Source organism: Panthera pardus, unplaced genomic scaffold (genome assembly GCF_024362965.1).
Source record: "Panthera pardus isolate Hobbes unplaced genomic scaffold, ASM2436296v1 HiC_scaffold_27, whole genome shotgun sequence".
Taxonomy (NCBI): Eukaryota; Metazoa; Chordata; class Mammalia; order Carnivora; family Felidae; genus Panthera; species Panthera pardus.
In genome coordinates this window covers 63,759,183-63,786,889 of record NW_026526843.1, presented here as the reverse complement: position 1 = coordinate 63,786,889, position 27,707 = coordinate 63,759,183, and the positions used below count along the sequence as shown (strand labels likewise).

The following is a 27,707-nucleotide window of genomic DNA, read 5'->3' as shown; positions in this document are numbered from 1 at the left end:
CAGAGAGAGACACACAGAATTGGAAGCAGGCTCCAGGCTCTGAGCTGTCAGCACAGAGCCCGACGCAGGGCTTGAACTCAACAAACGGTGAGATCATGACCTGAGCCAAAGTTGGCCGCCCAACCGACTGAGCCACCCAGGCGCCCCATCACTGTCAGATTCTGTTCCAGACCCTGTCTCACAGCCTGAAGCTGTGGAAACTCCTACTCTGTAACGAGGTTTTAGGGACTTCACCAGGCATTTTGTGCAGGGAATGCAAAACCAAGATGGAGCAGAGAGTGAGCTAATAAGGACTTCATTGAATGTGTAGATTGCTTTGGGTAATGTGGACATTTTAACAATATTAATTCCTCTAATCCATAAAAATGGAATATCTTTCCATTTTTTTGTGTCACTTTAATTTCTTTCATCAAATGTTTTATAGATTTCAGAGTACAGGTGTTTCACATTTTTTGTTATTTCAAGGTATTTATTCTTTTGAGGGAAATTGTAAATAAAGTTGTTTTCTTCATTTTCCTTTCTGCTACTTTGTTATTAAAGTATAGTAATACTACAGATGTATGGGTATTTATTTCGTATCTTGCAACTTTACTGAATTAATTTATTACTTCTAGTAATGTTGGTGGAGTCCAGGATTTTCTATGTATAATATAATGTCATCTGCAAATAGTGACAGCTTAAATTCTTCTTTAACAATATAGACACTTCTGAGGAGCCTGGATGGCTCAGTCAGTTGAATGTCTGACTCTTGATCTCAGCTCAGGTCTTGATCTCAGGGTCATGAGTTCAAGCTCCATGCTGGGCGTGAAGCCTACTTTAAAAAACAATATAGATGCCTCTTATTTCTTTCTCTTGTCTGATTGCTGTGGCTAGGTCTTCCAGTACTATGTCAAATAAAAGCTGTTAGAGTGGACATATTTGTCTCATTCCTGATCTTAGAGGAAAAGCTCTCAGGTTTTCACCATTGTGTATGAAGTTAGCTGTGGGTTTTTCATATGTCCGTGGTCTCTCTTTAAGTCTTTAAGTTTTTTCTAGTTCAGGATCTTCTGAAACCTGGACTCACTCTCTTCTACATTATTATCTTATTCTGGTCTAGTGATCATTCCTATCAGCATGCAAATGAGGGACCCTCTCATGACTCCATGCTCCCTTTCTGCTACTGCCCAAATCCTCTGCTCTTTACGACAGAAAAACATCTTTAAACTATCACCTAGAGTCGCTGTATCCACTACTTTACCTAAGTTTCTAAACTCAAATCCACTCCAATTGGAATTAAAAATTAAAATTCCACTAAAATTATTATTTTCAAGGTCACTAATGGCATCTATATTACTAATAGGTAGAAACTTCTTTGTCCTTATTCAAGCACTGGGAAGCAATCACTCTTTCTTATTCTCGAAATACTTTTTTCTTTTATCTTATTGTCACAATATTCACCTGGGTCTCCTTTTACCTAACTGGCCTTTCCTCATTTCCCTTACTTATTTCTCTTCCTCTGTTCAATCTCTAAATGTTGGTATGTCTCAGTGTTTGAAACCCCTCTTTCCCATCCACACTTTCTCTCTAGAAAATTTTATGCAGCTGCACAACCATATACAAACCATCTATATGGGGATGGGACTCTTTTAACTATATTCCTGAACTCCAGACTTGTATATCCAACTACTTAATTTATCTCACCACTTGTATATTCAATAGGCATCTCAAACTTAACATACCCAAGCAGAAATCTTGATGTCACAAACACACAAAACCTGATCTTCCTCCAGCCTTTCCCACCTCATGAAATGGTACTACTATCCATCAGGTCACTCAAACAAACAAAAAAGGGAATAAGCCTTGATTCTCTTCTTTTCCTATAGTCCTAAACCAAATCTGCCAGACTTTCCTATGAATTTTTCCTTGAAAGAATATCTCAAATCCATCTACATTCCTCCATATCTATGGCTAATACCCTATCCAATAATTTCTCTTGCCTAGATTGCCACAATAGCCCCCTGACAGGTCTGCATACTTACATTGTTACCTCAGTATGGTCCATTCTACAAGAGCAGTGAAGGTCATCTTTTTCAAATATAAGTTAGATTATTTAATTACTCTCCCTAAAGACCTCCAAAAGCTATCTATTACTATCATTTAAAAATCAAAATATTTTAACACAAACAACTAGACCCTACTTGATTTATTTCTACCCCATTTCATGTCATACCACTACCTCTTTATCACTATGCTTCAGCCATACTAGCCTTTCTGTCCCACTGACATGTAACACTCTTAGTTCTTTCTCTGTCTATAAAGATTTTTCCCCAGACTTCACATGGATGGGTTCTTCTAATCATCCAAATTTCAGTTTAATGTCACCTAGTTACTCTATATCATATCACCTTGTTTTCTTTTACCTTAAACCTAATCATTATCTAACATTATCTTCCTTTTTTTATTACCAGTCTACTCCCATATAAAACCATAATATAAGCTACACAAGAATAGGGACTTTGCTATCATGTTCAACACTATATTCTCTACCTCTAGAACTGTGTTTGGCAGTTAATAAGCTCCATGAAGTCAGAATTGTGGCATTTTTATCACTATATCTTCATGGCCTGGAAGAGTTCCTGATGTATAGTAAGTACTCAGTAAATATTTGTTGAGTAAATAAATAAATAGTGGGAATGAAATAAATATTTGCACAATTAATCTCAGTCTAAGGTTAGCCAAGTTTTGATTTAGACCAATTATTTGTCTTAGGCTTAATACTGTACACAGTGTGAGCCTTGAAAATATTCATAAGATACCAAGAGAAAGTAATCCTGTAGATATCACTCATTCCTTGCTTTAATCATCAATCCTCTTCCGTTTAGAGACACAGGTTCCTGTCTCTAACACCTCTCTTTTCCATCCAAACATTTTCCTAAAAATTTTTACCCACCCACACAACTCTTAAAGACCATTTTTTGAGAATAAGTCCCACATTTTAATTATAATACTAGTTAGCCTTCACATTCAGCTATTACACCTTAGGTGCACAAAATTTCCTAACACCACCCTTGGAGATGAACATTGACCATTCCAGAAGAATCAGTTTAAGATTTTCCTGGGAGTGTCAATGCTTTCAGAATATGCTTGATGCTAAGGAAGATAACACCATTGATGGTTGGATAGAACCAAGGAAATTTTCCACATGCCAAAGAGAGAAAGAAAAAGAAAACACATAAAAGACAAGAAAATTAGAGGACTACTGTCATGGAAGCCCAATAACCACATAATATGACTCACAGAAAAATAAGAGAAAAAATGGGGATTAAATAATCAATGAATTTTTAAAATTTTTCCAGAACTGAAGAATATGAATTACTGGAATGAAAGGGTCCACAAATTCCTGGTACAATGGGTAAAAATATACCCGCATTGGTGTATAATCATAAAATTTCATACCACTGGGTACAAAAATACCACAAACTTCTACAGACAAAAGAAGGTTTTATCTAGAATCAGTATGGTAATGAACTCATCAATAACAACACTGAGGCTGAAAAACAGTTAAGCAATGCTTTAAAAATTCTAAGGGACATTTATTTCCAACGTGAAACTCTATCTCCTAAAGGACCAATTAAGTGTGAATGCAGAATTTAAAACTTTTTCAGACATTAAAGAATGAAAATAATTAAATGCTTTTCATGTACCCTTTCTCGAGAAGCTAATAACAGATAAACCCTCTAAAATAAGAGAGGAAACCAAAAACAAAAAAAAAGAGGACCCTAAGTTCACTTTGTCCCATCAGGATAACTAACACAGAAAATGACCCCAAAACTGGCAGAACACAATCACCACAGTTAACTGTAGAGGGGTCACATCAAAAAGGGTAGAATGGGCAGAGACACAGTTTGGAACCAAACTCCTGGTAAGACTAACCACAAACAGGAGGGACACTATAAGCTTTGAGAAGGTAGAGGAACAAACCCCACATCAGGCACCCCAGACGTGGGGTACCTGCAATAGGAAGATGAATCCCTATAATACTTGGCTTCAATAACCAGTGAGGCTTAACTTTACAGGTTTGAAAAACCAGCAGGTTTCACTCTGAGTATTTTAAAAATAAGCAGACTTAGGTCTGGGACAGCCAGAGGGTGATAGGGAACTGAGTACATACCCTTAAAGAGACAGTATAATAAACAACCCCTCCAAAATACAGCATGGAATCAGTAGTTTGAAAAGCGCTTAAAATATATAAGGAGATTTATTTACTAAACTCAGGGTGTGCACAGGAAAGGCAGTGATCTTTAGGAGACTTTTCCCAAATGAAAGAGCTGGTGGGCACTATTTCTCTCCCCACCCAGCCTAGATGGCTAGACACCTGTGGGAACTAGCATGACACTCTCCACCTACCTTGCTAACACCATGTACTCTGCACACTTCATTCTCCTGTGGATTCTACCCATATAAACCACCCCATTTGGCAGTAGTCCATCCAAAGTGGTTCCTGATACATCTTATTCTGCAAATAGCCATAACAATGACCAGCACCACTCCAAAGTGACTCCTGCCCAGGAAAGGGAGAAATAACCATACACATGAATTCAACTTCAGCCCCAGCAGTGGTTTGGAGGAAAACATTTGATCTGACTGCTACCCCACCCACTAACAGGGGGAAGCACAAGGATAAAGACCTATAGTTGCAGTCATTGCAACCCGAACAGACAGACATCTGATCTAACTGCAGACCATCCTCTCAAGGAACAATACAGGGAGAGCACCCTGTACTTTTGTGGCAACACAGCCCCAGAAAATGAGTTGAAGGCAGGCATCAGGTTTGACCCAAGTACAGGCCCAATGTAGCCCAAGACTGGTCCTTAACAACAAAGGGAACAAACTCTGCCAACAGCAAGCAAAGTGGTGCATTGCAGCTGAATGAAGGGAAATATGGTTCAGCCACAATAGTAAAATGCAGACAACTCACAAACAGGACACCCCTGAAGCACCTGGTTCTGGTGAACAGGGGACATAATTCTACAGGGAATTTCAGGAACTTTTCTTGGTAAGGTTACCACTTTCAAAAGCAGGAGATAAAGCTCACTTTCTTAATACACAGAAACAAGCACAGAGAGTTAAGCAAAATGAGGACACAGAGGAATATGTCCTAAATGAAGGAATAGGATGAAATCACAGCACAATAGCCAAATGAAACAGATAAGTAATATGATCAACAGAAAATTCAACCTACTGCTCATAATATACTTACTGGACTTGAGAAAAGAGTGGAAAATCTCGGTGAGACCGTCAACAAAGAGATACATCATATTAAAAAGAACCAATCAGAGATGATGAACTCAATAGATGAAATTAAGAATATTCTGCAGGGAATCAATAGTGGATTAGAGGAAGCATAAGAACAAATCAGTGAGCTGGAAGAAAAAGTGCTAAAAAAGCAACCAAGCTGAAAAACAAAAACAAAAAAAGAATAAAAAGTAAGTATAGGTTAAGGGAAGGGTGCCTAGGTACCTCAGTCATTTAAGAGTCCAACTCTTGATTTTGGCTCAGGTTCATGAGTTCAAGCCCTGCATCAGATTCTGTGTTGGCAGTGCAGAGCCTGTTTGGAATTCTCTCTCTCCCTCTCTCTGTGTCCCTCCCTGCCTCTCTCTCTTTCTCTCTCTCCCTCTCTCAAAATAAATAAATAAACTTAAAAAATTGGTTAAGGGAACTCAACAACATCATAGAGCATAATAACCTTGCCATTATAGTGACCCCAAAAGAAGAAGAGAGAAAAAAAGGTGAAGAAAATTTATTTGAAGAAATAATAGCTGAAAATGTCCCTAGTCTGGACAAAGAAACAGACATCCAGATCCAGGAGGTACAGAGATTTGCCAACAAGATCAACCCAAATAGGTTCACACAAACATAATTAAAATGGAAAAACAGTAGTGATAAAAAAATAATTTTTAAATCAGGAAGAGAAAAGAAAACAGTTACATACTAGGGAAATCACATAAGGTGATCCACTGATTTTTTAGCAGAAACTTTGCAGGCCATAAGGGAGTAGCATGATGTATTCAAAGTGCTGAAAGAAAAAAAAAACTGCAACCAAGAATACTGTATCCAGCAAGACTATCATTCAGAATTTAAGGATAGGTAAACAGTTCCCCACACAAATAAAAGTTACAAGTGTTGATCACCACTAAACCAGCCTTACAAGAAATGTTAAAGGAAATTCTTTGAGTGGAAAAACGCCAAAATGAGAAGTAAGAAAATAAAGAAAGGGGAAAACTTCAGTTAAATCGAAACTCAATAAAAGTAGTAGATTAATTACTTATAAAATCAATATGGAGGTTAAAGCACAAAAGTAGTAAAAGCAATTATATCTATAAAACTCACTCAAGGGATTCATGAAATAAAAGGATGTAAATATGACATCATATACATAAAATGTTAGGGGAAAATAAAATTTAATGCTTTCAGAATGGGTTCAAACTTAAGCTACCAACAATTTAATATAGACTGCTATATGCATAGGATGTTGTCCGTCAACCTAATGGCAACCACATATCCAAACCCTATAATATGTATGCAAAAAATAAAAAGAAACGAATCCAAGCATATCAGTAAAGAATATAATCAAAGCACACGGAAAGAACAAGAGAAGAAACAGAGAACTACAAAAACAACAAAAGAAAACAAATAAAAAAATTTCAATAAATACGTATCTAAAAAGAATTACTTTGAATGTAAATTGACTAAATGCTCCAATAAAAAGACATAGGGTGACTGATTGAACAAAAAGAACACACACTATATGATTACATTCATACGTGGAATTTAATTAAAAAAAACAAATCAGCATAGGGTAAAAGAGAGAGAGAGAGAGAACAAGAAAAAGACTCTTAACTAAAGAGAACAAATTGATGGTTACCACAGCAGAGGAGGGTGGGACCATGGGTTAATAGGTTATAGGGATTAAAGGATGCACTTGCTGTGATGAGCACAGTGATGTATGAAATTGTTGAATCACTATATAGCACACCCAAAACTAATATTACACTGTATGCTAACAAACTGGAACTTAAATAGAAATGTTTTTAATAAATAAATAAATAAGAAAGACACAATCATAAGTTGCCGACAAGAGACTCACTTCACACCTAAAGAAACATGAAGATTGAAAGTAAAGGGATGGACTTAGATTCCACCCACATCTGCTTAAATAGCCCAGAAAACAGCAAGAAGACTAGCAGAATGAACTGTCTGGAGCCAAGCGTAGACAAGAGGCCCAAGGAAGAAGGTAGGAGGGTGCAGAGATTGTGCACACCACATGGACTGGTGGTAGGGAGCCAGGCGGAGGAGGGGCAGCCCAACCAGCAAGGCAGAGACCCAGAGTCTGACTTGTAAAAGTGGAGGGGTCAGACCCCATGAGTTCTGACAGCCAGCAGCACTTAACATCTGGAATGTTAGAAGTCAACAGCTCTGCTCCAAGAGCGGGAGGACGAGAGGACAACAGGAGGAAGAGTTGTTAAGCCTCAGAAGACAGACTTGGCTCCACGGGGAATAAAGGTGCTGGCCAGCGCAATCTCCCTCTCCCATTCCCCAGCCAAAATCCCAAAGGGAACCAGTTCCCATCACCAAACTTGCTTGCACCGCACAAACACCCAATGCTGTACTTCTGAGGATCCATCCTTCTGAAGGCTCTGCCTCCCTCCTGGTGCTGCAGGACCCCTCCTGCAGGGGACCACTGATGGCAAAGCAAGCTAAGCCTGCTCCTCCCACCCCTGTGCACCTTGCAGATACACCCCGGCTAATATGCCAGATCCCATAGAAGCAGCACCACAAGCCTGGCAATGTGCAAGTAGCCCAGACAGGGGCCACACCACTCCACAGTGAGTCCTGCCCCTGGGAGAGGGGAAGATAAGGTACACACCAGTCTGACTGTGGCCCCAGCGGTGGGCTGGGGACACACATTGGATCTGACTGCGGCCCCACCCACCAACACAAGTTACTCCAGACAGCTCAGGGGAAGTGCCCAATTCCTCGCCACTCCAGGGATATCCAAAATGACGTAAAAGAATTCTCCTCAAAAGAAACTCCAGGAGGTAGTGACAGCTAACGAATTGATCAAAAATTATTTAAGCAATATAACGAACCATGAATTTAGAATAATAGTAATAAAATTAATCACTGGGCTTGAAAAAAAGCATAGAGGACAGCAGAGAATCTATTACTACAGAGATCAAGGGACTAAGAAACAGTCATAAGGACCTAAAAAATGCTATACATGAGGTACAAAATAAAATGGAGGCGACCACAGCTCAGATTGAAGAAGCAGAGGAGAGAATAGAGGAATTAGAAGATAAGATTATGGAAAAAGAGGAAGCTGAGAAAAAGTCAGGAAAAAGTCTGGAAAACCTCCAAAAGCATGGAGGTTAAAGAACACCCTACTAATGAGTGAAAGGGTTAACCAGGCAATTAGAGAAGAAATATAAAAATACATGGAAACAAATGAAAATGAAAAGACAACAATCCAAACACTTTGGGATGGACCGAAGGCAGTCCTGAGACGAAAATACATTGCAATCCAGGTCTATCTCAAGAAACAAGAAAAATCCCAAATACAAAATCTAACATTACACCTATAGGAAATAGAAGCAGAACAGCAAAGACAGCCTAAACCAGCAGAAGAAGAAAAATAATAAAGATCAGAGAAGAAATAAACAATATAGAATCTAAAAAACTGTAGAGCAGATCAATGAAACCAAGAGTTGGTTTTTTGAAAAAATAAACAAAATTGATAAACCTCTAGCCAGGCTTCTCAAAAAGAAAAGGGAGAGGAACCAAATAGATAAAATCATGAATGAAAATGGAATTATTACAACAAATCCCTCAGAAATACAAGCAACTATCAGGGACTACCATGAAAAATTATATGCCAACAAACTGGACAACCTGGAAGAAATGGACAAATTCCTAAACACCCACGCACTTCCAAACTCAAACAGGAAGAAGTAGAAAACTTGAACAGACCCATAACCAGAGAAAATTGAATCACTTATCAAAAATCTCCTAACAACTAAGAGTCCAGGACCAGATGGCTTCCCTGGGGAATTCTACCAGACTTTTAAGGCAGAGATAATACTTATCCTTCTTAAACTGTCCTAAAAAATAGAAAGGGAAAGAAAACTTCCAGACTCATTCTATGAAGCCAGAATTACTTTGATTCCTAAACCAGACAGAGACCCAGCAAAAAAAAAAAAAGAACCACAGGCCAATATTCCTGATGATATGGATGCAAAAATTCTCAACAAGATACTAGCAAATCAAACTCAACAGCATATAAAAGGAATTATTCACCAAGATCAGGTGGTATTCATTCCTAGGATGCATAGCTGGTTCAATATTCACAAATCAATGTGACATATCACATTAATAAAAGAAAAGATAAGAACCATATGATCCTGTCAATTGATGCAGAAAAAGCATTTGACAAAATTCAGCATCCTTTCTTAAGAAAAACCCTCGAGAAAGTCGCGATAGAAGGAACATACTTAAACATCATCAAAGCCATTTACGAAAAGCCCACAGCTATTTTCATCCTCAATGGGGAAAAACTGAGAGCTTTCTCCCTGAGATCAGGAACATGACAGGGATGTCCACTCTCACCACTGTTATTTAACATAGTGTTGGAAGTTCTGGCATCAGCAATCACACCACAAAAGGAAATCAAAGGCATCAAAATTGGCAAAGATGAAGTCAAGCTTTCGTTTTTTGCAGATGACATGATATTATACATGGAAAATCCGATAGACTCCACCAAAAGTCTGCTAGAACTGATACATGAATTCAGCAAGGTCAGAGGATACAAAATCAATGTACAGAAATCAGTTGCATTCTCATACACTAATAATGAAGCAACAGAAAGACAAATAAAGAAACTGATCCCATTCACAATTGCACCAAGAAGCATAAAATACCTAGGAATAAACCTAACCAAAGATGTAAAAGATCTGTATGCTGAAAACTATAGAGGTCTTATGAAGGAAATTGAAGAAGACATAAAGAAATGGAAAAGCATTCCATGCACATCCATTGGAAGAAAAAATATTGTTAAAATGTCAATACTACCTAAATCTATCTACACATTCAATGCAATCCCAAGCAAAATCGCACCAGCATTCTTCTCAAAGCTAGAACAAGCAATCCTAAAATTTGTATGGAACCACAAAAGACCCCGAATAGCCAAAGTAATATTTAAGAAGAAGACCAAAGCAGGAGGCATCACAATCCCAGACTTTAGCCTCTACTACAAAGCTGTAATCATCAAGACAGCATGGTATTGGCACAAAAACAGACACATAGACCAAGGGAATTGAATAAAAACCCAGAATTAGACCCACAAAAGTATGGCCAACTAATCTTTGACAAGCAGGAAAGAATAATCTTTGACAAAGCAGGAACACAAAGCAGTCTCATTAACAAATGGTGCTGGGAGAACTGGACAGCAACATGCAGAACAATGAAACTAGACCCCTTTCTGACACCATTCACAAAAACAAACTCAAAATGGCAAAGGACCTGAATGTGGGACAGGAAACCATCAAAACCCTAGAGGAGAAAGCAGGGAAAAATTTCTGTGACCTCAGCCGCAGCAATTTCTTACTTGACACATCCCCAAAGTCATGGGAATTAAAAGCAAAAATGAACTACTGGGACCTCATGAAGATAAAAACTTATGCACTGCCAAGGAAACAATCAAGGAAACTAAAAGGCAACCAATGGAATGGGAAAAGATATTTGCAAAAGACATATCGGACAAAGGGCTAGTATCCAAAATCTATAAAGAGCTCACCAAACTCCACACCTGAAAAACAAATTATCCAGTGAAGAAATGGGCAGAAGACATGAATAGACACTTCTCTAAAGAAGACATCCGGATGGCCAACAGGCACATGAAAAGATGCTCAACATCGCTCCTCATCAGGGAAATACAAATCAAAACCGCACTCAGATATCACCTCACGCCAGTCAGAATGGCCAAAATGAACAAATCAGGAAGACTATAGATGCTGGCGAGGATATGGAGAAATGGGAACCCTCTTGCACTGTTGGTGGGAATGCAAACTGGTGTAGCCGCTCTGCAAAACAGTGTGGAGGTTCCTCAAAGAAATAAAAATAGATCTACCCTATGACCCAACAATAGCACTGCTAGGAATTTACCCAAGGGATACAGGAGTGCTGATGCATAGAGGCACTTGTACCACAATGTTTATAGCAGCACTTTCAACAATAGCCAAATTATGGAAAGAGCCTAAATGTCCATCAACTGAGGAATGGATACAGAAATTGTGGTTTATATACACAATGGAATGCTACGTGGTAATGAGAAAGAATGAAATCTGGCCTTTTGTAGCAACATGGATGGAACTGGAGAGTGTTATGCTAAGTGAAATAAGTCATACAGAGAAAGACAGATACCATATGGTTTCACTCTTATGTGGATCCTGAGAAACTTAACAGAAGTCCATGGGGAAGGGAAGGGAAAAAAAAGGTAGAGAGGGAGGGAGCCAAACATAAGAGACTCTTAAAAACTGAGAACAAACTGAGGATTGATAGGGGTTGGGAGGGAGGGAAGGGTGGGTGATGGGTATTGAGGAGGGTACCTGTTGGAATGAGCACTAGGTGTTGTATGGAAACCAATTTGACAATAAATTTCATATTTAAAAACAGAAAAAGTAAAGGGATGGAAAAACATTTATTATACAAACGGAAGTGAAAAGAAACCTAAAGATAACAATACTTACATCAAACAAAACAAACTTTCAAACAAAGACTATAATAAGGGACAAAAAAGGACACCATATAACCATAAAGGGTACAATCCAAGAAGAAAATATACCAATTACAAATACTTATGAACCCAACATGGAAGTATCCAAATATATAAAACAATGAATAACAAGCATAAAGGAACTCACTGATAATAATACAATAATAGTAGGGAACTTTAACATCCCACTTACATTAATGGACAGATCATCTAAACAAAATCATCAAGGAAATCAAACAATTGCCTTTGAATGACACACTGCAACTGATAGGTTTAACAGATGTATTCAGAACATTCCAATCCAGAAGAGCAGAGTACACATTGTTCTCAAGTGCACATGGAACATTCTCCAGAATAGATCACATGTTAGGTCACAAAACAAATCTCAACAAATTTGAAAAGATTGAAATAACATGCATCTTTTCAAACCACAACACTGTGAAACTAGAAATAAACCACAAGAAAAAAATCTGAAAGGCCACAGATACATAAGCTAAATAACATATGACTAAACAATAAATGGGTCAATGAATAAATCAAAGAGGAAATTTAAAAATGTATGTATTGTGGTTTTGACTTGTATTTCCCTGATGATGAGTGATGTTGAGCATTTTTTCATGTGTTGGTTGGCCATCTGGATGTCTTCTTTGGAGAAGTGTCTATTCATGTCTTTTACCCATTTCTTCACTGGATTATTTTTTGGGTGTTGAGTTTGATAAGTTCTTTATAGATTTTGGATACTAACCCTTTATCTGATATGTCATTTGCAAATATCTTCTCCCATTCTGTCAGTTGCCTTTTAGTTTTGGGTGTAAATTTAAAAAATAGAAAATAAAACAAGTTAAAATTTAAAAATAAAAAATAAATAAAATAAATAAAAAATGCATGCAGACAAGTGAAAATGGAACACAACAGACTAAAATCTTTAGAATGCAGCCAAAACTGTTCTAAGAGGGAAGATTATAGCAATACAGACCTACATAAATGAGCAAGAAACAAGAACAAGCAAAGTCCTAAGCCAGTGAAAGGAAGAAAATAATAAAGATTAGAGCAGAAATAAATAAAATAGAGACTAAAAAAACCCAATGTAACAGGTCAATGAAACCAGGACCTGATACTTTAGAAAGGTCAAAAAATTATAAAACGTTAGCCAGACTCATCACAAAAAAAAAAAAAAAAAAGACACAAACGGGGACTCAAATAAATAAAATTAGGCGGAGAAATAAAATAAATAAAATAAAATTAAGGAGGAAAAATAAAAACCAACACCACTGATATACAAGGGAATATAGGAGAATATTATGAAACAGTATATGCCAACAAATTGAATAACCTATAAGTAATGGATAAATTCTAGAAAGATATAATCTTTCAAAACCAAATCAGGAAATAATAGAAAATTGAAGAGACTGATTACTAGAAATAAAAATGAACCAGTAAGTGAAAAACTGCCAACAAATAGAAGTCCAGGACCAGATGGCTTCACAGGTAAATTCTACCAAACATTCAAAGAGAAGTTAATACCTATTTTCTTGAATTATTCAAAAAAAAAAAAATAGAAGATGGAGGACAGATTTCAAATTCAATCAACAAGGACAGCATTACCCTGATACCAAAAACAGATAAAGACACCCCCAAAAAAGAAAACTACAGTCCAATATCTCTGATAAACATAGATGCTAAAATTCTTAACAAAATATTACCAAACCAAATCCGAAAATGCATCAAAAAATCATTTAACATGATCAAATGGGGTTGATTCCCAGGATGCAAGGGTGGATCAGTATTAGAAAATCAATGTGATACATGACACTAACAAGAGAAAGACAAAAGCCACATAATCATTTCAGTAGATGCAGAAAAAGCATTTGACAAACTACAACATCCATTCATGATAAAAATTCTCAACAAACTAGAGTTAGAGGGAATATACCTCAACATAATAAAAGCCATATATGAAAAACCCACAGCTAACATCATGCTCAATTTTCCTCTAAGATCAGGAACAAGGTAAGGGTGTCCACCCTCACCAATTTTAGAAACCCTAGCCACAGCTATCAGGCAACAAAAGTATAATAAAATAAAATAAAATAAAATAAAATAAAATAAAATAAAATAAAACAATACAATACAATACAATACAATACAGTAAATAAAAGGCATCAAAACTGGTAAGGAAATTTTAAAACTGTCACTATCTGCAGATGACCTGATACTGTATAGAAAAAAAAAAAAAAAACAACTAAAAATTCCACCAAAAACTACTAGAACTGAAAAATGAACTCAGTAAAGTCTCAGGATACCAAATTAATATACTGAAATATGTTGCATTTCTATACACTAATGATAAAATAGCAGAAAGAGAAATTAAGAAAGCCATCCCATTTAAAATTGCACCAAAAAGAATAAAATACCTAGAAATAAACTTAAATAAGGAGGTGAAAGACTTGTACTTTAAAAGCTATAGCACACTGATAAAAGAAGTTGAAGATAACAAACAAATGGAAAAAAAATATTCCATGCTTACAGATGGGGAGAACAACTATTGCTAAAATGTCTATACTACCCAAAGCAATCTACAGATGTAATGTAATCCTGATCAAAATACCAACAGCATTTTTCACGTTACTAAAACAAACACTCCTAAAATGTGTATGGAAACATAAAATACCTTGAATAGCCAAAGCAATCTTGAAAAAGAAAACAAAACTGGAGGCAACACAATTACAGATTTCCAGATTACACAGCTATAATTATCAAAACAGTATGGTACTGACACAAAAATAGACACATAGATCAATGGAAGATAATAGAAAAAAAACAGAAATAAACCCATAATACTAGAGCCAATTATTCTTTGATAAAGAAGACAAGAATATCCAATGGGAAAAACACAGTCTCTTCAATAAATGATGTTAGGTAAAATGCACAATTACATTCAAAAGAATGAAAGTATAACATCTTCTTACACCATTCACAAAAATAAATTCAAAATGGATTAAGGACCTAATGTGAGATATGAAACAGTAAAAATCCTAGAAGAGAGCAAGGATGTAGTTTCTCTGATATCCCCTGTGGCAACATCTGTAATTAAAAAAAAAAGATCTATAGATCTGTCTCCTGAGGCAAGGGAAACAAAAGCAAAAATACACTATTGGGATTCCATAAAAATACAGAATATTTGAACAGCTAAGTAACCAATCATCAAAACTAAAAAACAACCTACTGGATGGGAGAAAACATTTGCAAATGACGTATCCTATAAAGGGTTAGTATCCAAAGGGTTATATCCAAAATATATAAATAACTGATACAACTCAACACACAAATAACAAAACAATCCAATTAAAAAAATGGACAGTACACATGAGCAGACATTTCTCCAAAGAAGACATACACATGGCTAACAGACACATGAAAAGATGCTCAACGTCACTTTTCATCAGGGAAATGCAAATCAAAACTACAATGTGGTACTACCTCGCACCTGTCAGAATGGCTAAAATCAACAACAGGATAAACAAGAAGTTTTGGCAAAGATGTGGAGAAATAGGAACTCTTTGCACTGTTGATGGGAATGCAAACTGGTGCATCCATTCTTGAAAACAGTATGAGGCTTCCTCAAAAAGTGAAAAATAGAACTACCTTATGATCCAGTAATCACACGACTAGATATTCACCCAAAGAATACAAAAACACTAATTTTAAGGAACATATGCACCCCTATATTTATAGCAACATTATTTGCAATAGCCAAATTATGGTAGCTCAAGTGTCCATCAATAGATTAATGTATAAAGAAGAGGTTTTATATATATATATATATATATATATATATATATATACACACACACACACACACACAATGTATATATATGTGTGTGCATAATGTATATATACATATAATATATACATATACTACACATAATAATATAATATATAATGTATATATGTGTGTGTGTAATGTATATATACACAATGTATATATACATATATATAGTATATAATATATATTATATGTATGTGTGTGTGTGTGTATATATATATATATATATATATATATATATATATACACAATGGAGTATTACTCAACCATAAAAAAAGAAAAGAACAAAATCAGGATACCTGGGTGGCTCAGTCACTTAGGTATCTGACTCGATTTCGGCTTGGGTCATGATCTCATGGTTCATGAGATCAAGCCCAACTTTGGGGTCTGCGGGGACAACGTGGAGCCTGCTTAAGATTCTCTCTCTCCCCCCCCCTTCTGCTCTCCCCCTACTTGCTCTCTCTTGCTCTCTCAAAATAAATAAGTAAACTTAAGAAAAAGAATGAAATCTTGCCATTTACTATTACATACATGGAACTAGAGAGTACAATGACAAATAAATAAGTCATAGAAAGACAAATACCATATGATTTCACTCATATGTGGAATTTAAGAAACAAATGAACAAAGTAAAAGAAAAAAAGCATGGAGAGAGAGAAACAAACCAAGAAACAGACTTAATTATAGAGATCAAACTGATAGTTATCAGAAGGGAGGTGGGTGAGGACATAGGTGAAATAGGTGATGGGAATTAAAATGTACACTTATCAACATGAAGCCTGAGTAATGTGTAGAATTGTAGAATCACTGTATTGTACACCTGAAACTAATACAACAATGTATGTTAACTTTACTGGAGTTAAAATTAAAAGCTTTAAAAAAAGAAATGCATATGTTTTTCCTCATCCTTTGATTGGCACACAAAGCAATAGATTAGTTTCTTCCAGATGAAGATATTCAGCAGATCAGATAGGTATCTACAGAGGATAACTGGAATCTTGCCTGAGAAATCGCACTCTGGGAAGAAGTGGAGTCTAAGGAACTCTACCTAGAGGCAAATAATGATGAAAATGTACCCCCAACAGGTCTCTTTTAAGCCCTCACAGAAGGCCTTACGTGTGTGTGTGTGTGTGTGTGTGTGTGTCTGTGTGTGTGTGTGTTTATTGGCATTGGAGGTAGGAACAGGGAGATCTGAGAATAAAAACACAATCCTTTTGACGGTCAGCAATCCATCTTACCAGAAAGAAAAGGCATTTTTCATCACACACTATCCAATATCAGTCTTCTTTTCCTCACTCTTACACAATCCATTTCACTTTTCAGTACAATGGAGTCAAAGAAGAGGAGGTCAGAATAGATAAGAATAACAACAACAAAATATTGCTTCAGGGAGGATTCAGAAAAAACTACCTGCTAAGAATATAAGGCAGTATTTTGCCTATTGTTCCTACAGTGGAGAAACTCTGGCTAACTAACATGACCCAGAACTCTAAATGTCATATGGTCCATAGCTTCTTGATACTGAATGCCTAAGCCGTAAAAATACAACACAACTCTAAACATAAATCATACTACCATGAAGAACACAAGACATAAGAGATCAGGGAAATATATAGTCCTTTTTTGGTAAAAGAAAATAAGACCTTCATTGCAACCCAAGATTCATAGGAAGAAATAAGGGTTATTTTACCAAAAATTAAAAACAGAAAGGATTTCAATGTTGCATGTGGTTCTAATCTTCAGGTTGGAAATATAACATTGCTTTTTTAATCTAACCATGTTTAGCCTTTACTAAAAATTCAGAGGTGTGCCTGGGTGGCTCAGTTGGTTAAGCATCCAAATTTTGCTCAGGTGATGATCTTATAATTTTTGAGCTTGAACTGCGCATCAGGCTCTGTGATGACAGCTCAGAGCGTGGAGCCTACTTCAGATTCTGTGTCTCCCTCTCTCTCTGCCCCTCCCCCCTCTCTCTAAAAAATAAATAAACATTAAAAAGTTCAGAAATGTTTGCCTCCTTTATTTTTTTTTAATTTTTTTTACGTTTATTTATCTTTGAGACAGAGAGAGACAGAGCATGAACGGGGGAGGGTCAGAGAAAGGGAGACACAGAATTAGAAGCAGGCTCCAGGCTCTGAGCTGTCAGCACAGAGCCCGACACGGGGCTCGAACTCACGGACTGTGAGATCATGACCTGAGCCGAAGTCGGCCGCTTAACCGACTGAGCCACCCAGGTGCCCCTGTTTGCCTCCTTTAAAAACTAGAGTTGCTTTTGACTTGGATGATGGCAGAGGAGTAGGAAGACCCTAGGCCCAGCCCCTTCCATGAACACAGCTAGATAACTATCAAATCATTCTAAATACGCCAGAAATTGACCTAAAGAGTGGCAGAACAAACTTTACAACTAAAGGCAGAGAAAAGGCCACATCAAAGAAGGGAGGAAGTGTAGAGATACAGTTTAGAAGAGAAACAGATCATGGCCACTGACACGGAAAGGGAGCTGCAGTCATGTACAAGGAAGAGAGACAAACTAACACACAGGGGAGTGCACAGGAACACTGAATCCCCATAGCAATTGGCTTGGAAAATAAGAGGGGCTGAATTACATGACTTCCGGAAATGAGTGGGGTTTAATGCCTGGAGTCTTAAAGGTCAGTGGGTTTGACTGGGATAGAGTCCAGAAAGCATTACATTACTTTTGGAAAAGAGGCAGACAAACAATCCATGGACATACAGTATGGAAACATCAATCTGAAGAGCAACTGGGGCTCATGGTGGGTAGGTTACTTGTTTTTTTTTTTTGAGTGCATCCCGGAGAGGCAGCAGTCATAAAGAGAACCCTCCAGAACTGAGGAACTAGCTGTAACCATTTTGCTCCCCCATATCTCAGCATAACCACAGGGCTACCTGTGGGAAACACCACAGTGCCAACACTCACTACCTACCTTTCTGCCCTTCCCAGTCACTCTTACCCCAGTTCCAGTATGGTGGGCCTTCTCCCCCAGAAAACTGGCCCAAACCACTGCCAACACCATATATCCAAACCTGAGAGTTTTGCAAGGCCTCAGTACTGGTGGCAGTGGTGACAAGCCTCATTTCACAAGAAGACCAGAGCACACCTAGTACCGCATGCAGACCAGGATCTAAACACTGCCCACAACAAACAAAGAGAGCCTCTGCAGACAAATGGCCAGAGGGATAGAGTGGACAGAACAAAAGAACAAAAACATGCAGCAAACATTGGAGACACTCTCAGAACCACCAGTACCAGGGGAACAGGGAACACTACATGGCAGGGCATTACAGGATTTCTTCATAAGACCATTACCCTCAAGAACAGGAAATGTAACTGATTTTCATAACACACAGTAATAGGCACAGAGACTTACACAAAATGACAAGACAGAGAAATTTATCTCAAATGAAAGAACAGGACAAGGCCAGATATAAGTAACATGTCTGAGTAAATATTTAAAACACTGATCATAAGGATACTCAATGGATTTAAGAAAACACTGAAAGACATGAGTGAGACCTTTAACACAGAAATAAGGAATAACATAGCAGAGATAAAGGGCTCAATAAACAAAATGGGAAACACACTTGATGGAATGAACAGAAGGCTGTAAGAAAAAGGAATGAATTAATGACCTAGAAGATAGAGTAATGGAAAGTAATCAATCTGAACAAAAGAGAGAGAAAAAATTATACAAAATTAGAATAGGTTTAAGGAACTCAGTGACTCTGTCAAATGTAATAACATTGGCAATATAGTAGTCCCAAAAGAAGAAGAGAGAGAAAAGGGGGAAGAAAATTTATATGAAGAAATAATAGCAAAAAACTTACCTAATCTGGGGAAGGAAGCATATATTCAGATATAAGAGGCACAGAGATACCCAACAAGATAAACATAAGTGGAGTTACACTAAGATATATTATAATTATATTGGTAAAATATAGTGATAAAGAAAAAAGTTTTAAAGAAGCAAGTCAAAAGAAAACAGTAACATATAAGGGAAATCCAATAATGCTAGCAGGTTTCAGCAAAAATTTCCAAGACAGAGGGACTGGCATGACATAATCAAAGTGCAGAATGGAAAACATCTGCGGCCAAGAATATTATAACCAGCAATGTTATTATTCAGAATAGGAGAGATAAAGAATTTTCCAAACAAAATCTAAAGAAGTTCATGCAATTAAACCATCCATACAAGAAATATTAAAAGAGATTCTTTGAGTAGAAAGGAGAGACCAAAACTGACAATATTAAGTTATGAAACACAAAAACAGTAAAAGTAAATATTTCTGTAACAAAGGAACTCACAAAATAAAATGAGGTAAAGAATGACAACATATACCAAAAACATGAGAAAGAGAGGACGAAATGGGTCCAAACTTAAGGGACCATCAACTTAATATAGACTGCTATATGCAGAAGATGATATATACAAACATAATGGCAACCACAAATCAAAAACCACTAATAGATATTAAAAAAAAGAGAAAGAAATTCAAATATATCAATAAAGAAAATCAGCAAACCATGGCAAAGAAAGAAAGACAAGAAAGGATAAGAGAAAATCATCAGAAACAACCACAAGATGAATACTAAAATGACAATAAATACAAATATATCAATAATTAATTTGAATGTAAATGGACTAAACACTCCAATCAAAAGAAAAAGAAGAGACAAAAAAAGAGGGGCGCCTAGGTGTATCAGTTGATTAATCATCAAACTCTTGATTTTGGCTCAGGTCATGATCTCACTGTTCATGAAATCGAGCCCACAAAGGACTCTGTGCTGACAGCACAGAGCTTGCTTGGTATTCTCTCTTTTCCTCACTCTCTGCCCCTACCCCACTTGCTCACGTGCTCCTTCTCTCAAAAGAAGTAAACATTAAAAAAACAAGACACATCTATATGCTGCCTACAGGAGACTCATTTTAGACCTAAAGACATCTGCAGATTGAAGGTAAAGGGATGGAGAAATATCTATCATACAAATGTCAAAAGAAAACCATAGTAACAAAACTTCTATAAGACAAACTAGGTGTTAAAGACTGTAACAAGAGACAAAGGACACCACATAACAATAAAGGGGATAATCCAACATGAAGATATAATAATAGTCAATATTTATGTATGCATCATAGAAGACCAATATATATAACATAGTTAATAACGAACATAAAGTAATTGATAATTATACAATAATTGTAGCAGACTTTTTTTTCAATATGAAATTTATTGTCAAATTGGTTTCCATACAACACCCAGTGCTCATTGAGTGCCTTCCTCAATACCCATCACCCACCCTCCCCTCCCTCCCACCCCCATCAACCCTCAGTTTGTTCTCATTTTTCAGAGTTAATTGTAGCAGACTTTAACATGATACTTATATCAATGGACAAATTATCTAAACAGAAAATCAGTAAGGAAACAATGGCTTTGAATGACACACTGGAACAGAGGGAATTAACAGATTCCAAACATACCATCCTAAATCAGTAGAATACACATTCTTTTCAAGTACACAAGGAACATGTTCCAAAATAGACCACATATTATACCACAAAACAATGCTAAACAAAGTAAAAAGATCAAAGTCATACCATGTATGCATCTTGTCTTTTTTTAAATATTTGTAATGTTTACTCATTTTTGAGAGAGAGAGACAGAACGTGAGTGGGGAGCGTCAGAGAGACAGGGAGACACAGAATTTGAAGCAGGCTACAGGATCTGAGCTGTCAGCACAGAGCCTGATGTGGGGCTCAAACCCATGGATGCAAGATCATGACCTGAGCCAAAGTCAGAGGCTTAACCGACTGAGCCACCCAGGTGCCCCTGCATGCATCTTTTCTGATGACAACACCATGAAACTAGAAGTCAACCAGAAAAAAAATCTGGAAAGACCACAAATACATAGACGTTACATAACACGTTACTAAACAATGACTGTGTCAAGCAAAAAAATAAATGAAGAGATCCTGGGAAGATGGCGGCATACGAGGACACTGGGCTCACCACGCGTCCTGCTAATCACTTAGATTCCACCTATACCTGCCTAAATAACCGAGAATACCACCAGAAGACGAGCAGAACGGAGTCTCCGGAGCCAAGCACAGATGAGAGGCACACGGAAGAGGGTAGGAAGGGCAGAGAGGCGGTGCATGCTCCACGGACTGGCGGGAGGGAGCCGGGGCAGAGGGGAAGCCCGCCAGCCAAGCAGAGCCATGGAGTCTGGCTTGCAAAAGTGGAGGGCCCAGACCGAGTGTGTTCTGAAAACAAGCGGGAATTGACATCTGGAAGGTTATAAGCTAACCGCTTTGCTCGGACAACAGGAGGGCTGGAGGAAACAGGAGGGAGAGTTGTTGAGTCCCGGAGGACAGAGCTCAGTTTGGTGGGGAACAAAGGCGCTCACCAGCACCATCTCCCTCGCCCATCCCCCAGCCAAAATCCCAAAAGGAACCAGTTCCTGCCAAGGAACTTGCTTAAACCCCACAAACACCCAACGCTGTGCTTCTGTGGATCCATCCCTCCAACGGCGGGTCTGACTCCCTCCTGTTGCCTCAGGGCCCCTCCCTAAGCAGATCTCTGAATGAAAAGCAAGCTGAGCCTGCCCCTCCCGCCCCCGTGCATCTTGCTGATCCAACCCAGCTAATGCCAGATCCCCAGCACCACAAGCCTGGCAGTATGCAAGGAGCCCAGAAGGGCCACGCCAACCCACAGTGAATCCTGCCCCTAGGAGAGGGGAAGAGAAGGCACACACCAGCCTGACGGTGGCCCCAGCGGTGGGCTGAGGGCAAACATCAGGTCTGACTGCGGCCCCGACCACCAATGCAAGTTATTCAAGACAGCACAGGGGAAGTGCCCCAAAGTTCCACACCACTCCAGGGACTATCCAAAATGACGAAACGGAAGAATTCCCCTCAAAAACACGTCCAGGAAATAACAACAGCTAACGAACTGATCAAAAACGATTTAAACAATATAACAGAAAATGAATTTAGAATAATAGTCTTAAAATTAACTCCTGGGCGTGAAAACAGCATAGAGGACAGCAGAGAATCTCTTGATACAGAGATCAAGGGACTAAGGAACAGCCAGGAGGAGCTAAAAAATGCTATTAATGAGCTGCAAAATAAAATGGAGACAACCACGGCTCAGATTGAAGAGGCAGAGGAGAGAATAGGGGAACTAGAAGATAAAATTATGGAAAAAGAAGAGGCTGAGAAAGAGATAAAAAAATCCAGGAGAATGAGGGGAAAATTAAAGAACTAAGTGATGCACTAAAGAGAAATAATCTACGCATAATTGGTATTCCAGAGGAGGAAGAGAGAGGGAAAGGTGCTGAAGGTGTACTTAAGAAATAATAGCTGAGAACTTCCCGGATCTGGGGAAGGAAAAAGGCATTGAAATCCAAGAGGTACAGAGAACTCCCTTCAGATGTAACTTGAATCGATCTTCTGCACGACATATCATAGTGAAACTGGCAAAATACAAGGATAAAGACAAAATTCTGAAAGCAGCTAGAGAAAAACATGCTCTAACATATAAAGGGAGACCTATAAGACTCGTGACCGATCTCTCTACTGAAACTTGGCAGGCCAGAAAGGAATCGCAGGAGATCTTCAATGTGATAAACAGAAAAAATATGCAGCGAAGAATCCTTTATCCAGCAAGTCTGTCATTTAGAATAGAAGCAGAGATAAAGGTCTTCCCAAACAAACAAAAGCTGAAGGGATTCGTTACCACTAAACCAGCCCCACAAGAGATCCTAAGGGGGATCCTGTGAGACAAAGTACCAGAGACATTGCTACAAGGACAAAACATACGGACATCACAGTGACGCTAAACCCATATCTTTCTATAATAACACTGAATGTAAATGCACTAATTGTGCCAACCAAAAGACATAGGGTATCAGAATGGATAAAAAAAACAAGACCCATCTATTTGCTGTCTACAAGAGACTCATTTTAGACCTGAGGACACCTTCAGATTGAGAGTGAGGGGATGGAGAACTATTTATCATGCCACTGGAAGTCAAAAGAAAGCTGGAGTAGCCATACTTATATCAGACAAACTAGACTTTAAATTAAAGGCTGTAACAAGGGATGAAGAAGGGCATTATATAATAATTACAGGGTCTATCCATCAGGAAGAGCTAACAAATATAAATACCAATGCGCCGAATACAGGAGCCCCCAAATATATAAAACAATAACTCACAAACATAAGCAACCTTATTGATAAGAATGTGGTAATTGCAGGGGACTTTAACACTCCACTTATAGAAATGGATAGATCATCTAGACACACGGTCAATAAAGAAACAAGGGCCCTGAATGACACCTTGGATCAGATTCACTTGACAGATATATTTAGAACTCTGCATCCCAAAGCAACAGAATATAGTTTCTTCTCGAGTGCACATGGAACATTCTCCAAGATAGATCATATACTAGTTCACAAAACAGCCCTTCATAAGTTTACAAGAATTGAAATTATACCATGCATACTTTCAGACCACAATGCTATGAAGCTTGAAATCAACCACAGGAAAAAGTCTGGAAAACCTCCAAAAGCATGGAGGTTAAAGAACACCCTACTAAAGAATGAGTGGGTCAACCAGGCAATTAGAGAAGAAATCAAAAAATATATGGAAACAAACGAAAAGGAAAATAAAACAATCCAAATGCTTTGGGACGCAGCAAAGGCAGTCCTGAGGGGAAAATACACTGCAATCCAGGCCTATCTCAAGAAACAAGAAAAATCCCAAATACAAAATCTAACTGCACACCTAAAGGAAATAGAAGCAGAACAGCAAAGGCAGCCTAAACCCAGCAGAAGAAGAGAAATAATAAAGATCAGAGCAGAAATCAACAATATAGAATCTAAAAAAACTGTAGAGCAGATCAATGAAACCAAGAGTTGGTTTTTTGAAAAAATAAACAAAATTGACAAACTTCTAGCCAGGCTTCTCCAAAAGAAAAGGGAGATGACCCAAATAGATAAAATCATGAATGAAAATGGAATTATTACAACCAATCCCTCAGAGATACAAACAATTATCAGGGAATATTATGAAAAATTATATGCCAACAAATTGGACAACCTGGAAGAAATGGACAAATTCCTAAACACCCACACTCTTCCCAAACTCAATCAGGAGGAAATAGAAAGCTTGAACAGACCCATAACCAGCGAAATAATTGAATCAGTTATCAAAAATCTCCCAAGAAATAAGAGTCCAGGACCAAATGGCTTCCCAGGGGAGTTCTACCAGACGTTTAAAGCAGAGATAACACCTATCCTTCTCAAGCTATTCCAAAAAATAGAAAGGGAAGGAAAACTTCCAGACTCATTCTATGAAGCCAGCATTACTTTGATTCCTAAACCAGACAGATACCCAGTAAAAAAAGAGAACTACAGGCCAATATCCCTGATGAATATGGATACAAAAATTCTCAATAAGATACTAGCAAATCGAATTCAACAGCATATAAAAAGAATTATTCACCATGATCAAGTGGGATTCATTCCTGGGATGCAGGGCTGGTTCAACATTCGCAAATCAATTAACGTGATACATCACATTAATAAAAAAAAAAGAGAAGAACCATATGATCCTGTCAATCGATGCAGAAAAGGCCTTTGACAAAATCCAGCACCTTTCTTAATAAAAACCCTTGAGAAAGTCAGGATAGAAGGAACATACTTAAACATCATAAAAGCCACTTATGAAAAGCCCACAGCTAGCATCATCCTCAATGGGGAAAAACTGAGAGATTTTTCCCTGAGATCAGGAACACGAGAGGGATGCCCACTCTCACCGCTGTTGTTTAACATAGTGCTGGAAGTTCTAGCATCAGCAATCAGACAACAAAAGGAAATCAAAGGCATCAAAATTGGCAAAGATGAAGTCAAGCTTTCGCTTTTTGCAGATGACATGGTATTATACATGGAAAATCCGATAGACTCCACCAGAAGTCTACTAGAACTGATACATGAATTCAGCAACGTTGCAGGATACAAAATCAATGTGCAGAAATCAGTTGCATTCTTATTCACTAACAATGAAGCAACAGAAAGACAAATAAAGAAACTGATCCCATTCACAATTGCACCAAGAAGCAAAAAAACCTAGGAATAAATCTAACCAAAGATGTAAAAGATCTGTATGCTGAAAACTATAGAAAGCTTATGAAGGTAATTGAAGAAGATATAAAGAAATGGAAAGACATCCCGTGCTCATGGATTGGAAGAATACATATTGTCAAAATGTCAATACTACCCAAAGCTATCTACACATTCAATGCAATCCCAATCAAAATTGCAGCAGCATTCTTCTCAAAACTAGAACAAGCAATCCTAAAATTCATATGGAACCACAAAAGGCCCCGAATAGCCAAAGTAATTTTGAAGAAGAAGACCAAAGCAGGAGGCATCACAATCCCAGACTTTAGCCTCTACTACAAAGCTGTCATCATCAAGACAGCATGGTATTGGCACAAAAACAGACACATAGGCCAATAGAATAGAATACAAACCCCAGAATTGGACCCACAAAAGTATGTCAACTAATCTTTGACAAAGCAGGAAGGGGAATCCAATGGAAAAAAGACAGTCTCTTTCACAAATGGTGCTGGGAGAACTGGACAGCAACATGCAGAAGGTTGAAACTAGACCACTTTCTCACACCATTCACAAAAATAAACTCAAAATGGATAAAAGACCTGAATGTGAGACAGGAAACCATCCAAACCCTAGACGAGAAAGCAGGAAAAGGCCTCTCTGACCTCAGCCGTAGCAATCTCTTACTCGACACATCCCCAAAGGCAAGGGAATTAAAAGCAAAAATGAATTACTGGGACCTTATGAAGATAAAAAGCTTCTGCACAGCAAAGGAAACAATCAACAAAAGTAAAAGGCAACCAACGGAATGGGAAAAGATATTTGCAAATGACATATCAGACAAAGGGCTAGTATCCAAAATCTATACAGAGCTCACCAAACTCCACACCCGAAAAACAAATAACCCAGTGAAGAAATGGGCAGAAAACATGAATAGACACTCTCTAAAGAAGACATCCGGATGGCCAACAGGCACATGAAAAGATGCTCAACGTCACTCCTTATCAGGGAAATACAAATCAAAACCACACTCAGATATCACCTCACGCCAGTCAGAGTGGCCAAAATGAAGAAATCAGGAGACTATAGATGCTGGAGAGGATGTGGAGAAACATGAACCCACTTGCACTGTTGGTGGGAATGCAAACTGGTGCAGCCACTCTGGAAAACAGTGTGGAGGTTCCTCAGAAAATTAAAAATAGACCTACCCTATGACCCAGCAATAGCACTGCTAGGAATTTACCCAAGGGATACAGGAATACTGATGCATAGGGGCACTTGTACCCCAATGTTTATAGCAGCACTCTCAACAATAGTCAAATTATGGAAAGAGCCTAAATGTCCATCAACTGATGAATGGATAAAGAAATTGTGGTTTATATACACAATGGAGTACTACATGACAATGAGAAAGAACGAAATATGGCCCTTTGTAGCAATGTGGATGGAACTGGAGAGTGTGTTACCAAGTGAAATAAGCCATACAGAGAAAGACAGATACCATATGGTTTCACTCTTATGTGGATCCTGAGAAACTTAACAGAAACCCATGGGGGAGGGGAAGGAAAAAAAGAAAAAAAAAAGAGGTTAGAGTGGGAGAGAGCCAAAGCATAAGAGACTCTTAAAAACTGAGAACAAACTGAGGGTTGATGGGGGGTGGGAGGGAGGGGAGGGTGGGTGATGGGTATTGAGGAGGGTACCTTTTGGGATGAGCACTGGGTGTTGTATGGAAACCAATTTGACAATAAACTTCATATACTGAAAAAAAAAAGAAAATAAATGAAGAAATAAAAAAGGACATGGAAACAAATGAAAATGAAAACAAAATGACCCAAAACCTTTGCAATGTAGCACAAACGGATTTAAGAGGAAAGTTTATAACAATACAGGCCTACCTCAAAGGAGCAAGAACAATCTGAAATAAACAACCTAACCTTG

At 37.9% G+C, this 27,707-nt stretch overlaps 1 pseudogene; it reads right to left on the bottom strand.

The window, feature by feature from the left end:
* Window positions 1-27,707, bottom strand: part of LOC109258942 (nascent polypeptide-associated complex subunit alpha-like) — a 65,286-nt pseudogene that overhangs the window by 737 nt on the left and 36,842 nt on the right.